At 39.5% G+C, this 18,284-nt stretch overlaps 1 protein-coding gene across 49 annotated transcripts in view; it reads left to right on the top strand.

Moving 5' to 3' along the window:
- Positions 1 to 18,284, top strand: part of RIMS1 (regulating synaptic membrane exocytosis 1) — a 465,499-nt gene that overhangs the window by 419,559 nt on the left and 27,656 nt on the right. The gene's annotated exons all lie outside the window — the stretch shown is intronic.

Genomic DNA, 18,284 nt, shown 5'->3' on the forward strand with positions numbered 1-18,284 from the left:
CTGGATAAAATGGGCCCTACATTGGTGTGACCAGTAAGTTACCAATTTTTGTTGCACCTGTATAAAACTCACTTTGCAAAAGTGCATTGTTTGTTTTGCTCCACTTAAATCCAAGGCCGGATTTACAATTTACTCATCCCTAGACACAGCATCTTCAGCCTCCCTTCCCTTCTGCCAACAGCTAACTTTCATGTTTTCCATAAAAAAAATGAAACTTTTAACTTCTAGACACTTCTAGAACACTGGTGCCCCTTGGCACGTGCCTACTCTACCTAATTGAAAATCTGGCCCTGCTTAAACCACCAATACAATTCTCAGAAGGGTAGCCGTGTTAGTTTGTAACAAAAAACCTAAAAAAAGAGTGGTCCTGTAGCACCTTTAAAGACTAACAAAAGAATATATAGTATCATCAGCTTTCATGGGCACAACCCACTTTTTCAAATGAGTGGAGCAAGAGGCACAGAAACCCCAATATAATTTACATTGATGTAAATTTGCTGAGTTTAAGGCCTTTCGCTATTCAACATTTTTGTTGCCTTGTTGGGAATTTTTTCCCTTGAAAATATTGCCAGATTATACTGCTTAATATCTGCATAAATATTGATATGTCTGAAAACAAACTTCAGGAATGAAGAGTTTTCTGAGATGCAGGAACTAGACAAGCATTGAATGTGACAGTGGTACATGAAAATCCACATACGCCAGTAATCCAAGTATGTGGAATTCTTGTGCTAATTTTTCTGGATTTAAATTTTTGGTTTTCCCCAAAAAGAAGAAAAAAGCAAATCATTCTTTAGTAGAGGCATAGTGAGACATGGCTTCCTCCGGTTGTCAGTATGGATGAGGAAAACCTGCTTCTCTACCCTCCAGCCTGGTGTGCTATGTTGTGCTGCAGTCTTCTCCACAATTCCCCTCTTGGTGCCTCACAGCCTCAGAACCTGGTCTAACAAGGAACACAGTGAGGAAGTAAGGGAAAGAGTTAGGGGAGACAACTGTCACCATGGTTCAGTTGGCTTAGTATGTGAATTGGGCAAGACGAGGAAATGGCTAAGAATAAGAGGTATGCACAGTTGTTTAAAGAGATCAGAATAGATTGCTCTGGTTTAAAATAATGTCTTAACAGTATTGATCTTGAATGGTTTTAGATATTTTTAGGTGGACTTTTTGTCTTGGAGAAATTTTAAATGCACCTGGGGGGCTGTGGTTTTGGTGTGCATATCCTAGTATTAGAACAGACCATAATTTGCCACAGGCCATATAAGATTGCAAATAAAGGCCAAATACACTACCATTTTTACTGAATTGTTTATAATATCTGAAAATCTTTCTTACTGTATCTGTTTAGTTTTTCCAGGGGAGGATCCTGGGTGCCCACTCTTCTAATTTATTTTGCTTTCAGCCTCCCCACTGACTGACCAGAGGTCTCTGTAGTTGAACATAGATTTGATGCCACAAACTCTTATCTGAGTCTCCACACAAACTGAAACAGTGAGTTATATTTAGATCTAGGATTTTTATGTGAAAGTAGATAAACTTCAGTCATCACTTTCCCTAAGAATGCTCCTCACAGGTGCATCTTGTCCCTTGTCAGCCTGTGTGTATCTTCGGGACAGGGATGTGAGGAGAGATTTCATTAGCAACCCATTCATCTCTTGCTAGTCTCACTGAAAAGTCATGGTGACAGTAATAAAGAAGAGGTTTAAGCCCAAGTACTGGTAAATATGCAATGGGATGGGTTTATTCTGGTTACATGCTAATACCACTTTGCTACAAGTTCAGTTTTTATTGCTAAATGACGAAGGAATACATTGGTGAATCATTTTGAGGGGATCATCCATTTTTATAAACAAATCTGAGGCCCCATCTGCCTATGATAGACCACCCAATAGTTTCAGATTTCAGGGGACTCTTCCCCTTTAGCCCTCAAAACTCCTGTGCCAGTTGAAGCAGTGCCTGTCCCACTGGGCTTGGCTCCTTGCTTAGGGTGTTGTAACCTGGCCCTAGTACATGGGCTTACAATTGTGCTTGGGTTTGGGTCAATCCCCCACCAGTGGGATGGCTTAGCCAAACTTGAGCGAGTGGCACTACGTCTTTATGTGCCAAGTTAGAACACTCAAATTTAGCCCATATATCTCCAGCATCTGTCAGGAGGAGGGTACAGGACTGAGCCAAACCTGAGCAGAGCTGCAACCCTCTATATCAGGGGCCAGGTTGTATTAGTTAGAACGGAGAGCCAAGCCCAACTCACCATACAGGGCAGAAGCCCCTGCTAGGGAGTGGGCTTGCTCTGCAATGCTGCAGACCTCTCCCCAGGGGCAGGAACTGACCTACTTAGCCACTTTATATGTTGGGACGTACACTATAAACATAGGTATGCTAAGGGCCAGAATCTTCTGTTCTCCTTATTTATCCCCCATCACTTAGGCTATGTCTACACTGGTGCGATCTTGCGGCAGATCTATGCAAATGAGGCTAAGCGTGGAATATCGCCGAGCCTCATTTGCATATACAATGAGTCACCATTTTTGCGGAAGAGGCTCTTGCGCAAGAAGGAGCTGTCTACATGGCCCCTTCTTGCGAAAGAAAAACCCTCTTGCGCAATGCTGCTATGCTGATTATTTTCAGGAATAACGGCATTGCGCAAGAGGGTTTTTCTTGCGCAAGAAGGGGCCATGTAGCCAGCTCCTTCTTGCACAAGAGCCTCTTCCGCAAAACTGGTGGCTCATTATATATGCAAATGAGGCTCAGCGATATTCCATACTTAGCCTCATTTGCGTAGCTCTGGTGCAAGATCGCGCCAGTGTAGACATAGCCTTAGTGTTTGATGCCCAGCTTCACCATCATTTACTGGATTGTCTCCTCACAACACCTTCTATGGTAGGGAATTGGAAAGGGGTGGACAATTAGTGACTGAGTTGAAATGACTAAGGAGAGTCATTGCTTTTTCTCCCTCCCTCATACTGCTGCCCAGGTGAGAGGCACAACTTGGTTGTATTTTAGATACATTGTGGTGTTCACTGAACTAAGTGCTTTTTACTGTACTTACTTTCCCATTGCTGGGCTAAGCAAAATTGATGCTTCCTTGAAACAGCAGCTTGCACATAATAAACAAGCTGTAAAGCTGTAGCAGGTTTTGTTTCCATTTTTTCAGCACAGTAGCAGAGTTCAAATTACGCATTCAAGCCTTGGAGTGTTTCTGGCTGTTAATGACTGGACTCAGTGCTCTTTCATTACTCTTCTTCATTGTAGTGGGGCTGCCTCTATTTAAACAGGCCTTTTTTCTTTCTTGTGACTATTCTAAACATCTGGTAATACTTTTATAAGTGAAGTGTTATGTTATCTATATCTATATACTTAGAGTCTGTCGTTCTGTGCATGTGTGAGAGTATTTGTTCAAGAGTTCCTCCTAAACTGTAAGAATTAAGGATACCAACAGCTTCTTGTTACACTAATTTAAACCAAGGTTGGGGTTTGGTTGTTCCTGGGATTGTGAAAAGAAGGGGCACAGAGAGGAGAGATGTGATACTGAGCATGGCCACTGGGGGCAGCTGCAGCACCAAGAGAGTGGCCAGCACGGCTGGGGCTCTGCCATCTAGCCTGCCTCCAGACCAAGTAAGTAGCCCCCCAACCCCAAACCCAGAGCCTGCACCACTGTGGAGAGTCTGCAGGCCATGAAGGGGGAACAACCCCTGGCACCCGGTCCCCCCAAACTGCCTACAAATGGTGAGGCAGACTTCTGGGGGGCAAATGGAGGGGGAAGCCCACCCCCAGACAGCCTGCAGGCTGTGGAGAGGGGCACTGCAGAAGGGGGCACCCCCAGAGCCTCAGTCTCCCCAGACAGCCTGCAGGCTGCAGGGGAGAGTTGGAGAGGGCAGCAGCTCCCAGAGCCTGGCTCCTCCCCAGACAGCCTGAAGGCCATGGGTGGAGGAGTCGCGGGAGGAGGTGGCAGCATCTAGAGCCTGGCTGCCCCCGAGACAGTGTGCAGGCTGTGAGGAGGCCACTGAAGACAGGGGTAGCCCCAGAAACCTCCCCTCCCCCAGACAGCCTACAGGCCACAGGAAGAGGGTGGAGGCCGGAAGCAGCCCCTGGAGTCTCGCTCCACCGACAGTCTGTAGGCTGCAGAGGAGGTATCGCAGGGGGGCAGCCCCCAGATCCTACCTCCCTCTGACAGCCTGCAGTACAGCACCTAGAGCCTGGGCCCCACAGACAGCCTATAGACCACGGGATGAGGGGTTACTGGGGGGTTGGCTGGCAGAGGAGCGCTACCCCATTCCCCTAGAAAGAGGTGCCACTGGAGCAATGCCACCTCAGCACCACAGGTGGCCTTGGTAAGCCCCCTCCACCTTCTATCCCGCTGTCCTGAGCCCCCAGCCCTGAGTCCTGCTCCTCCCACCTGCCTTTACTCCTGACCCACTCCCCTTGCCTTAATCCCTGGCCCTGCCTGGAGCCTCCTCCCTCCCAACACACACACAACCCTCTGCCCTAAGCCACCCACCTGCTGCCCCTGCTCACCCCTAAACTCTCACTCCAGCCTTCATTTTTCTTTAATTATGAAAAATACAATCATTGAAATAAAATGTACATATTTTATTTATTTTTCAAAACAAAATTACTTCAGTTAAAGCGACTCTGGGTACATCTCCTAGCATTATGATAATTATGTACCAGGTCTACCACCACTCTTACTTGTGGGGAGTAGTACCTTAGCCTGCTAGTGCTCTCACTCATTTCATTGTGCCTACTCATGGAGCAAAGTGCTATTTGATGTGAATAAGTGTGGAAGAATCTGGCTGTGTCTGATTAAAACAATATATTCAGTTTTCCAAACCATAGCTTTTTAATGGATTCAAAATATTTACATTTACATTCCATGTATTTGTGTATGCCTATATTGTAATATATAATTGATTGCACTGCAGAAACCTTTACAACATTTATACTCAGGCAATAGACATCTCAGTTGCATGAAAAGGGAGATGGGATAAGAAGTCTTTCATCTATGGCTCATTGGTTTAAACTTGGACCAGGTTAGCAGTTACTTTCATCTGTTATCTTTTGTTCTATATTAAATTAATTGGTGGCTTCATTTCACTCTCTAATTAACCAATAATCACAACATAACTGACACTACTTGCTTTATGGACATCTTACTAATCAGGCTGACGATTGACCATGCAGACTGAAATAATATTTAGCCTTCATAATCCTGGTCAAAATTTAACCAATCTTTAAAAGGCTTCCTATACATTATTATAATTAATCAATCTCGTAGCATTATAATAGGATGTTCCTGTGGGCTTTGGTTTATGATGATAATTTTAGGTAATTTAAGAATACCTTATTAACTGACAGCTTTATTTGATGGATCATTAGAGACACAATGAGGGGGAGGTAATGTCTTTTATTGGATCAACATCTTTTGTGAAAGAGAATAGCTTACATAGAGCTCTTCTTCAAGTTATGTTAACCAGAATAATGGACTGTTCTTTTCAGAGCAAAATTAGTCAATAGTATTGTCACATTCCAGAAGATGAAAATTTCTCAATCTCAGTCTATTTTTTTCAATGATTATCTGAGAAAGTTAGAAAACTTATGGCGATATTATGCATTTAGTCCTGTCAACACACTTAATGTTGTATGCGATACAAAAAAAATAAAAGGTGGTCTGTTGAGTAGGGCATTATAGGAACATTAACTTTAGGATTCTTTGACATGTTTCTGTTTGAAACAGTGCATTTATAAGGTTACATTAATGCCCATTTTGGTGTGTAGTTTTCAGTATTCTTTTTTAAAAGAAAAAGGAAAAATGCTCTTTTTTTCTTTTTTTAAAAGAAAAAGCAAAGAAAAAGGCACTTTAGTTTGCCCATAAGGTGAAGAAAGAAAACTCACATTTCCTACCACAGTCAATGACTGGTTACAACAAGAAGTGAGACTAATGCCATTTTGGAGTGGCAGTTTGAAACCCGCTAATATTCCTTATGATTCTCCTTACTGCAGTTTGGGTGCCAGTTATGTACTGGATGATGCTTGGTGGACTTCTACAAATATAGATGAAATGCATCGATTAATTTTATGGTGATTGCTATACAGTTATGATTATTAAACCGTAGTTGTCTCTGATCCTATGAGTTGTGTCAGTGTTTAAAAAATAAAAAAAATGAATTTTTCACAACCGACAGGCTTTCTGCAACATATGCTGGAAACTAATGAAGATGAATTATTTTACAAAGTGTAGAATTTTATTTCTTGAGTAAGTAAAGCACTTTCAAAAAATTCTGTGCCAGTTAAAGGCAAATACATTAAAACCTCAATAAATTTATGGAACAAAGCTTAATGAAGGGAAAGGAATGTTCATGTCTCGATTAGCTACACATACATCAACTATGGCTTTCACAGGTCAGTGCATGTGAAGCTGTGGATTGCATTAAGTTGTGGAGGGGTAGGGACAGGGAATGCTAAGAGAGGGGTTATACTGGAGCTCTGCATGGACATCAAAGGGAGGAGAGCCCACGATTGTTGTACCTGCAGGTCCACAAGAGCCCACAGCATCTGCGTTTGTTGCCAGAGAGGCACCATTATATCCAGGTACATCTCCCACTCTGATACCTGGGCCTTTCTCCTGTCTCCTCATTCCTTTGCCAGACAGCTGCTGTTTTCTTGCAGCACTGATTTTTGGGATCTCTCTGAAAATGTCATTCTCAAGCTCCTTCTTTCTTCTCCTTGTCTGGCACAAATTAGTTCTAGAGGTGCAAAGAGGCAACCCCTCAAAGCTGTAATAGCAGTATCTGCAGATAAAATACACAGCAGGTGTTTGTGCACAGTGCCACTCACTGCTCCAGCCATAGTAAGTATGGTCTGCCAGTAGTGAGGGAAATGAGAGATTTGCTCAGTTGCCTGAAAATGAGCATTGGACAGTGGTGCTGAATAGGGAAGTGGTGAATTTAAATGCTGTCTCGTTCCTGAGCGTAACAGAGGCTCTGCGCATGCAGCAGCTGCTGCTGCCATCCTGAAGCCACCTGGGGCCATATCTTGCTAGCCTGGTGACTGCAGTGGTGCCTACAGAAGTTATCATTGACAATCATAGGAGAGTGTCCTGCTAGGGGAGAAGAAACTAGGCTGCCATCTCTAGAAACCTTAGGAGAAGATTGCAGAGTACCTCCATGACTGCTATTAAGTTCTGTGAATACATAAACAAACTGGTCTGCATAGTCCCACTCTTGCCTAACTTTACAGGGGACTGAAAAGCAGATGTTAATACTACCTTTATTTCTGTACCGCTACTTCTACAAGTATGAGTAAATTAATGAAAATTCACAAGCTGTGTCCTGCTGGGAGGTCAGGGGACATCACTGTGATGGAGAATAAAGGATCCTGAGGCTCCTTGCCATTTATCTGGCTTACACATACTCAACTGCTGGGACTAACTGCACTTCTGTGGACTCTCAAGCAGGTCCTAGCTTTCAGCACAGCTGGAGTCCCCAGTCACATGTCCCCCATCCTCTGCCTTTTTCTCCTGCATTTCCCTCAGTTGTATGTCCCCCATCCTCTGCCTCTCCCTCCTCCACTTTTCCCAGTCGTATGTCCCCCATCTTCTGCCTCTTCCTCCTCCACTTTTCCCAGTCGTATGTCCCCCATCTTCTGCCTCTTCCTCCTCCACTTTCCTCAGCATGTCTAGAGCATGTAGATGTCATAGATAGCTGGGCAGTTGCACAGAACAAGGAAGAGCTTTGAGGGGCGCTCGTCAAGCTGGACAATCAGGATGAAGCATTTCAAAATGTGTAGGGCTTTGGAAGGCTTCCCCCACCCTTTAATCTCCTGTGCAGTGGAGTTTACAGCTGTGGCAGAGTGATAGTGTCAGGCATTGGAGGACAGCTGCTGCCATTAGTGTTGCTGTAACAAACACTGTGTGTACATTTGTGCTGCATCAATCTCAATACATTGACTGTAGCTAAGTAACGTGTTGCATCAGTGGCAGACAGATTTAAGTGTGGACACATGCAAAACTTATGTCAATACTAAGCAGCTGTGTAAACCTAACTTATATTATAAACCAAGCCTTTGTGCCTGTAGTTATGTGGTATCCATTACCATAGTGTCTGTCCTTACAATGCTCTAGGGGAGTAAGGAAATATTATCATCACTGTTTCACAATTGCAAGCTGAGAAACAGATTTAAGAGATTGGCTCTGAGTCTACAACAGAACAGGGATTTAAACACTGATCTCCCGACTCCTAGTCTGTTGCCTTAATCACAGGACCATCTTTCCTTTCTGTTGCATTTTCATCCTGCTTTTCCATGTCCAGAAAACACATATGCACACAAAGAGAGCTTCTAGTTAGTCAAAGAATGTTTAATTTTTGATTGGTTGGCTTCTGTAATCATAACCTATAGAGATATAAAAATAGATGTTGAAAAAGATTTTGTTTTGACGCTGAATGCTTTTGATTTAGGTGTTCAAGATTTGGGCACTTGACATGGCTGTTAGATTGAAAATATGGGTGATCTCATTAGCCTATTTTTCTGTTAGCCATATGAAAGTTTATTTTCTTTTTTGACCTCACACTGACAGCAATTTAGATAACCATTTTACATGTGTACTTTTGAATTTTGCCTGGTTGTGAAATGTATTTGATTTTTTCTGAAATAACATTTTTACTTCTGCAGTACTTGCCATTTGCGATTCTCATAGCTCTTTAATTATAATAAGACTAATATAACAAATAATGGTCCTTTGCTTTTATGTAGGGATTTTAATTCATGGGTCAGGAAGGAAGGGTAAGTATTGTTATCCACATTTTACTGATGGAGAAACTGAAGAGCATAAAGTGACTTACCAAAGGTCAGTCTATATCAGAGTCAGCAGTAGAAACCAGACCTCCTGACTCCCAGTTCCATGTTTTAACTATAGGCACATTCTTCTTATGAATATAATAGGGGTGTAAATATTGTTTAAAATTAACCATTTAAACTATTAAAAATTGTATGGTTTAATTGGTTAACTGATTAAAGAGAGATTAGCAAGAGCTGATGCCACTGGTCAAGGGCTGAGGCCATGAGTGACAGCCTGGGGCTAGGGCTGCTTCCACTGGCCAACCAGTGGAGCTGCAGTTGCTCCAGGCAACATGGAGCAGGCATCCAACATGGAGTTGGCATCCCCCTAGCTAGTTGACACAGGGCTTGGGCCAATCTGGCTGGTCTGGGGTCAAGACTGGGGCTGCTCTGACCAGCCTGGGATTATTGTTGGGGTGACTTGGGCTGACCCAGGGTTGAGGTCAGTTTGGAGAGCCAGCAAGAAAGAGGCTAGAGCTGGGACTAGCATCACTCCAGCTTGCCAGCACAGCTGGGGCAAGGTCATTCAACCAGCCCAGGGGTCTCAAATGTGCATCCAGTAGAACTGTAATTTGTAAGTTCTCCTGTGAAATATCCACACAGTAAATCTGCACAGAACTCAACTTGGGTTGAAGGACAGTAGAATTTGATCTTGTGGCCAAAGGGAATGTGGGTGTTTAATACCTACAATTTATATCACTGAAACATATCTCTGGGCCAGCAATATCTAGTGTAGTGTGTGCATTTGATCTTTGGTGGGTTTTTTATACCATTATTTTGTTTTCAGATGTTTGTTTAATGAAAATGTGTGTTTATATTTAGAAGCTATTCAGAGATTTAAATTGAAGTGTTTTGTTTATTGGAAAGAACTTCAATTTATAATGTGCTGAAGTATATTACTAAAGAGTTAGTTCAATTATGAGCAATTTTTGAGTAAATAGTGCTACTTGTGCTTCAATAATTATAGTATTTTGTGATATTGAAAGAGTTTGTTAATTATAATAGGAATCAAGATTTCACATAGGAAGATCCTTAAATTGTTTCAATCTGTTCATTTTGTTGTACTGGTTAAAGACAATCCCTAGATACGTGCATTATGCAAAAACCTAAAAGTGGTGGTTCAATGTCACAAAAAGTATTTGTTTGGAAACTCAATTCTCATTCAAAATGAATTGGAAGTGGGCATCCAGTGCCCTGGTAACAATGAAAGTCTTGCCTTAAGTGTTTATATTCTCACACTATTGGTCATTTTTGTAGTTAATGTTTTGTGCTTTGGAACAGAGTGGTTGCAAATATTACCTTCTTTGATAATGGTCTCACTTTTAATAATGTCTTTTTTGTTCAGATTGCCAATATTTCCATCAAAACGTTAGCTCGCAGTTGCCTTGAAAGGTGCTTGAGCAGAACATATATAATTACCCATCCTGTTGTAATGAATAGAAAAGCAGCATGAAGGGCTTCTTCTACATCTGCCTTCGCTGAGGCAAGCACACTGGAAATGCATATGAAGATAAATATCAGGCTTATTGCTAGTGACTGTGTAGTTTATTATTGCAAGGCAGGGACTAACTGAATGCAACATACGATAAAGTACTTTAGTGGATTAACTACTCCTTTGGTTGGTCATAGGGTTCAGCACACATGAGCCTGTTATCTTTTAGGTATATTAATTTTTTGCACCCTACAGCAGCCCTGATAGTTAGAGAGAGAATCAGAAGCCAATTAAATTATCTGGGATCACCTGTAAGATGAAGGTTCAGGGTTAATTAACAACAAATTCCAGCTGGAAAAGAACTGTGCCAGGACTATAAAACTAGAAAATTGAAAGCACAAAAGGGGTTACCCTGTTTTCCTTACAGCTCTTGCCCCTTTTCTGCTTTTAGCCACCTAGCTTTGTAGAACTGACATAGTTGTTTCCCTATTGGGCTTCATTGTTAATCAAGCTTGGCTCTCCCTCTGGCAGGTGCCCTTAAGTAACATAATTGGTCTCTCCCAGGCCCTCATTAACCCAATCACAGTTCACCATATTAGCAGGTGAGGCCCATTGTTGACTGATCAAAGTCATTTTGCATAGATTACACTTTTAGGAAGATCCAGGAAAATAAATATCTGTAATAGAATTTGTTATTGCAGACAAAAGAGAAGCAAAAGAACAGTTTTAAATTTGTAGGATTTCAACTTCAAAAATCATTCATTTTATTGCATAATTACCATTCATAGTAAATTTGAATCAGAAACTCACAAAGCTTCCATTACTCTTTCCATAACTAATTTGAATTATTGTGTGGTTTGTAGTACACATTTTCTTTACACTAAAATGACCATTGAATAGGTAACTCCATTTTAATTTTATCAAATATTTTATGAACTCCAATCATAATACTCATGATTTTTTTCTGATGAGAAACAAAAATAATTATTTAAACCTTTCACCCGGCACATTCTGGTGTAAAAAGAAGTGCATTCAGCTAATTAAAGTGGCAGGATTGTTTATGCAAAATTTGGTATCTGCAAATAATCGCAAAGTATGACTTTATTTTGCACAAACAAATCCACAAACAATCTCTTCAAAATATATATCCAAAACAGGAAGTTATATGAAATATTGTATAAGTACTGTCAATAAGTACACTTCTAAAAAAAAAAAAAACCTTTTTCCTTCTGTTAAAATACTATGTGCATTACAGTCAATATTTTTGTTTAAATACTGTGTGTTAAGAAATGACTTGGCGGTGGGGCCAAACCCTTTTGTCTTATCAATAAGTGATGCCACTGAAGTTGTTGTAAGTAGGCTCTGGCTCTTGCTCTGGGTGAAAATCCTGAGCTGACAATAATTGTATAAGATAACGAAACAAAAATTTCCCTATACAGAGAACGAGGATCTAGGCAAAAGAATGTAGTCACAGTTGAGCCATAGGATTTGCATTCCGATACACATTCAGTTCTGCCTCAGAGATGGAGGAGCTATGATGCCTCAACTTCCTCTCCAAAATATACTGAAAATAGTTAAAATATTTTGTTACTTTTAAAATATTTATACACTTTATCACATCTTTCTCTCAGACTCCCGGGCTAAGTATACACAGACTTGGGTCCTCAGAGAGAAAGATTCCTAGTTCTTATAACAATAGCTCTTCTGGTATAGGAACCAAAATGTCACTCATTAAAAACCTTTTATTTGAAAAAAAAAGAAACTGTGGATTTATTGTACAAGCTGCTTCCCTTATTTTAGTGTTATGGCCTGAGCAACATGGCTACATCAACAATAAAAGAACTATAGAAGGAATAAAATGTCATGCTTCACAGCATAGGCCAAACCATCATCCAGATGGAGCTGGGAAGAAAGTGCCTCTGAACAGGTTAATACTTAGCTTCCTCATTTTAAAAAGATTGTGAAGTTTAATGTCATCATGCTGGTTACTGGATCAATGCCTGCCCAGGAATATTGAACTTAATGACATGTGATAATTATTGTTTAATAGCTTGAGAAAAGTTACTTCTTGAACTAGTTCCTGTGTTTTACTTAAGATTAAGTCTAACTGTTTTTTATTCTAGCAATAATTACTCTATTTAAGTTGTCAAGAGATGTATTTCCTAAACCTTGTTGTGCTGTGATACTTGATGCATTTACATGTAAGTAGTTGATATCACTGACTAGTACAGTTTTATTAAAGTTTATCGCCCATCTGACCCTCAGTATTGAGTATTTGCTATGCTTTTCTTGATTGGGGGCTAGAAATATAAATAATATACAGTATGTGTATATGTCTGACCTGAGATTTGTATCTATACACATTTTACTTGTGCACTTTACTCAAACCTTCTATTTCATTAGATTCTATGGAATCTTTCAGATACAGTGCTACTCCTGTACCTCTAAGTCCTAATTTATTCTTTATGTAGAGTATATAGTAAAGAATTAGAATACCCTGTCAATTTTTTTAGCCATTCCATTGTTTCAGGAACAACTATAATGTCAAGATTCTATTTCAATGCCAAGCATTTGAGCTCATATATTTTTGCTTTTAAGCATCTCATATTATTATGTAGATAATTATAGCTTTCATTTTTGACCATGCGTCTATTTTCACTGATCTTAGTTTAATAGCCTGTAACTTTTGTGGAATTTACCTTTATGATATGAACAGCCTTCTCCAGTTCAGCTTTTGTATCACTAGTATCCTTTCTGTATAAATCTGACTGTTTGGACACACCCAAAAAGAAGCACTCTAATTAATTATTATAATAATCCTGAGCAATGAGTAAAGCTTTCTCTCTCATTTCTATGAAAAATTAAATGCTATTTGGAATAATGAGTATAATATAGAGATAATGAAAGATTAGCGCATCTGTTCCATGAAACCTGACCTTCACACTGCTGGCTCTGGTAAAAGATTCAAGCATCACGATATAATCCTTGTATAAAAGGGCAATTTGTTCTACCATTTTTATTTTCTGATCTCTATCATTGAATGTGCATTTATTAAATTCCCTTGAAAGTTGTAATGCTCGTGCTACACAGTTTGTGTGACTCCATGCCACAAGAATATAGCTGATTCAGATAAAAATTACTGCAAAAGTTAATCCTGCCCAACAAGAATTAAGACTGGGTCCCTGGAGACAAGGTTTGTTTATTAATTATGCATTCATCTTCCACCCTCATCCATGAGACCAGACCACTGTATCCATCAGCCTATATGCCACATGCAAACGAATACAGACCTCACTGCATTTGCTTTGCATTGTGATTGATTCCAGGAGTTCACTGTTGTCCACATGGTGTTAATTTGTAAATCTCCATTCATGCTGAGTTGTTTGATATATTACTTCACTCTTTATTTTTCTTCAATTTAGATGTTTATATGAAATTGAGTTCCATGTATTTTTAGAAAGCTATGTTGTTTGTTCTTTTGTGATAGGTTTGCTAGTGCCTCTTACCTTAAAAGTGCAAAAAAGCTTAAGATCTGTCCTGAATCTCAAATTCTGCTTTTATATAACACAAGAACATTTGCCATTAAACAGTTTCAAGCTATTGGAGTACCTCAGTTAGTTTTGTACTGTAATATCGGTAGTATGGTATGTGTACAAGTATATGGGTATTGAATCAATAACTGTGACAACGGGACTTGTATGTTTAATAGTATAACTGTATTATATTTCAGAAGTGCAGCACAGGCAGCCATGCTTTGGTAGTTCATATGGAGTCTTTAAAGTGCCTTTAATTTAGAGGGGTAGGCTTTCTTTAAGAAGAATAGTTAATACAAAATAAGCGACATTTTATTTTATTACAGGAAAATCTTATTTCAGCTAGGAATGTCCATGTTTGGACTGGCTTTAAAACTTGATAAACAGTTGCTAACCGGACTGTTCTGTTTTAATTTCTTTGTTGGCTCTAATTCAGAAACTCTCAATATTTGTTTATAATATATAACTAAATTCCTCTTTCTTTTATTTTCATTGATGTACATTTCATAGTGTTTAACAGAGGTATTAAACATAGAAACAGTTTCAGACAAGCCAAAGTCATAATAAAGAAGTCTTGTTTTGCAATGAAAAAAATACCATAATTTACCTGGAGAAATCATGAAACCTGTCTTTTCTGTGTATATTACCCAGCGTTCTGTATTTTTCTCTAGTGTTATATGCTATCTTAAATAAAGTAGATGCTTCTTCAGTATGCAAGGTTTGCAACGCAAACAGTAGGGCTGAGTTTAATGAAATATGAGAAGCCAGGTGGAGCTACAAAATAACCTACATTTATTTGAATGGCGAAAGGATGCTACATAAGCTCCTGCAATCTCAGATCTTCTCCTTCAATTCATAAAGACAACAATGTTAACCAAAGCAATATTATTGCTGAAATTATTTCTGATTTGTGGTTTACATATCCAGCACCGTTGGAGTACATGAGATTGTGTCAGAAGGGTTTTTCTTGAATGCGTATTTGATAATAGGACTAAAACAGGAATAATACAGATCCTCAAGTTATTCTCTATATCCTTTTGGGAATGTTGGCAGAATGTGTTGTCTTTGAACATGGTTTTTGAGAGTATTTGTCCACTTGGAATAATATAAGTAAAAATGGAACCATTGCATTATTTATACTACTCAAAATTTATAAAAACATGAGACCATAACCCAAGTCTCTAGGCATATTTGCATATTGAAAATCATAATTAATACAAAAATATTCAAGAGAATAAAAATAGCTCCAGGAAGTTTCTTCATGACTCATTTCCTAACCTAACGACTACCCAGACACAAGCCTTCTTAAACAGATCAGTCTTACATCAGCCGCTCTACTCTGCACTACTTAGGCCTCAACTGGAGTACTGTGTCCAGTTCTGGGCACCACATTTCAAGAAAGATGTGGAGAAATTGGAAAGGGTAAAGAGAAGAGTGACAAGAATGATTAAAGGTCTAGAGAACATGACCTATGAAGCCAGGCTTCATGAACTGGGCTTGTTTAGTTTGGAAAAAAGAAGATTAAGGGGGGACAGGATAGCGGTTTTCAAATATCTAAAAGGGTGTCACAAGGAGGAAGGAGAAAATTTGTTCCTCTTGGTTTCTGAGGACAAGACAAGGAGTAATGGGCTTAAAGTGCAGCAGGGGAGGTTTAGATTGGACATTAGGAAAAAATTCGTAACTGTCAGGGTGGTCAAATATTGGAATAAATTGCCAAGGGAGGTGGTGGAATCTCCCTCTCTGGAGATATTTAAGAACAGGTTAGATAGACATCGGTCAGGGATGGTGTAGACGGAGCTTGGTCCTGCCTTGAGGGCAGGGGGCTGGACTCAATGACCTCTCGAGGTCCCTTCCAATCCTATGATTCTATACATAATAATCCTGAAGTTCAACAGATTTGGTTTGGAAATGACTAACAACTAGATAAAGTGAGTTCCAAAGTGTAGGTCTTTCTATTGGCAATTTGCAACGTTTACATTTTGTGATGGGAAGTGGTCTTGGCTGATTTATAAAGACTAGTGGTTAATAGAGTAAGGGCAATCTCTAATGTAGCCAGAACATTATACTTCCACATTTCAGCTTGTATTCAAAAGCAAGCAAACAGGTACAGAATTCAGAGCACTAGACTAATTTGCTAATTTGGCTACTGCTGCTAAGCAAGGATGCTGTGATGTTTTATAATAGCTTTTCAGTGTGATCATCAACAGTACTTCCAAATGAGAGCTTTCATAGTTCCTAAACTACAGATAATAGGGCCACTATCCAAGCCCCTGGATTTCACAAAATTGGAGAGAGCAGTTTAGAGGAAATGATCTCAGGATACAATCTTGTAGTTTGGAGGAGGAACCCAGACCTCTAATTGTATTACGAGACTGAGACTAGAGTTCTAAGTACAACATTGAAGTATCCAGCCAATGCTACGTGCATCTAGCCAGCCTTACTCTGACTGATTCAGAAGAGTAGGGCAAACTGAGAGTTGAATTACTAGTGTAGCCATGATTGTAGTTAGGATTCTGGCAAGGATTCCACAGAATGGAGGCAGACAGGCATATAAGAAACTTCCTTCCCTCAGAACAGGGATAGAGAACTGGAGGGCAGCAACCTTGCCTGGTGGTCTCTCTGAGAACATAGAACATCAAAGCCTCTCTCTCTGTTTCTTTAAACCTTTGTTAATTTCCTCTTTGATAGACCAGCCAAAGGAAAGCTCATGTTAGGAGGAACTTTGCTATACACTCAAAATGGATGGGCCCTTTTGTTTTGAGCTTCCATACCTGTGCTAAGGGTGTTCATATTTTGTTTGGCTGTTAACATAAAGTTGTTTTATTTCTGGTAAGAGTATTGTACCGGCCTCCTAAATACTGTTTTTTTTCTTCACGTTTGTTTAATTGGGCATTGTCTTAAAAATTGTTTGAAGTCAACAGAAAATTGCAAGGCACATCATGACAGCAGTATTCTTTGACACACTCAGCTCTTTTAACACACTCAAATCTGTTGATTTTTTTTTTTTAGCAACTAGCATTGCAAAAGATTACCTCTGAAATTGCATAGCTGAAGTCGAATTACCTTAACTCGTGTTTTTTGGCACAGTCTACACAGCAGGAAGTCGAAGGAAGAACATAATTGAAAACAATCTCCTGTGAGCAAAAATGACAATATTCTCAACTTTTTCTTAGGCTTAGGACCATACAATTAGAAGAGACTGCAAAGTCACCTAGTCTAAAACCCTGCCAAGATGCAGAATTTGTTGCACCTAAACTATCCAAGACAGATGACTATCCGAGCTAAAAATTGTCCATCTGAAAACTTCCAGCGAAGGAGCTTCCACAATCGCCCTGTGCAATTTGTTTAAAGCTTTTGCTCTTCTTTTACTTCCTTTCTGTCTAATACCTTCTAGAAATTGAAATAACTTTTTCTTCAGACAATTTGGTCTTTTTCCACTAGACAAATATTAACAAGTTTCTTTTTTCTAATGAAAGAAATCAACCTAATATTGTTCATTTGTAACTTTTCTGTAAACCAACATCACCAATGAGGATGGCAAAGTAGGAGTTGCTTATTACAGTAGTTTAGTTCATACTCCCCTTAGTTTTACTGAAAAAATGAAGCACAGAATCTTGAATTATATACCCACTTAAATAACATCTGTTTGTATGTTAGTTTCTCAATAACTGAGTAGTAGGCTTAATTACTTTTTAAAAATTCTATATTAGAATCCAGAAATATTTTATTCCGGATCTTAATAATCCAAAAAGTTCATATTTTGGCCCCAGAATATTTCACAGTGACTAGGTATTAAAAGAAATAGTCTGCAAGTACATTCTATAATGTTATCTCTCTCAAAAAGAAGATTCAAGGTAAATTTTTCAAAAGTGGCATTAGAGAATTAGGCTACATCTACACTATTAATGATGTATGTTTGTGTACACATATTCATATGAACTCTCTTTGGGAAATCATGAGTTTAAATAGTACTATAGCTGTGTTATCTATGGGTAGTAGTAGCTCCACAAGGATGGCTGAGCCACATACCCACTAGTTTGTTTTTGGCAGGCTCAACCATGCTACCGCTGCTGCTAGCCTAGCTTACTCCTATTTACATTCACACTAGTTCAGTGAAAACAAGTGCAAGTGTATGTACATGAGCAGAAGAATCAAACTCCTAATATATTGTTCAGCATAGCCTTAGCCCTTAGGGACCTAGGAGTCAAGGGGATTTAGGTACTTCTCAAAATTTTATCCTAAATTGCATTTGACCATGCTTTCCCAGGTGAGAATTCTTCAGTCCTTGTTTATGCTAAAATTTATGGACAATGAATCAAAATCATAAAGGTTTGAGAATTCATGGCAAGGTCTATACCACAAACTTACATAGGTATGTCACTCAGGCTGTGTCTACACTCCAGTATGCCAGAAAAACTCTGCCGCATCCAGGGAACGTGTCTGCTCTTGTGAAATTTTTTTCGGAAGAGTAGGCACACTTTATGGCATCC

Source organism: Pelodiscus sinensis, chromosome 3, assembly GCF_049634645.1.
Source record: "Pelodiscus sinensis isolate JC-2024 chromosome 3, ASM4963464v1, whole genome shotgun sequence".
Taxonomy (NCBI): Eukaryota; Metazoa; Chordata; order Testudines; family Trionychidae; genus Pelodiscus; species Pelodiscus sinensis.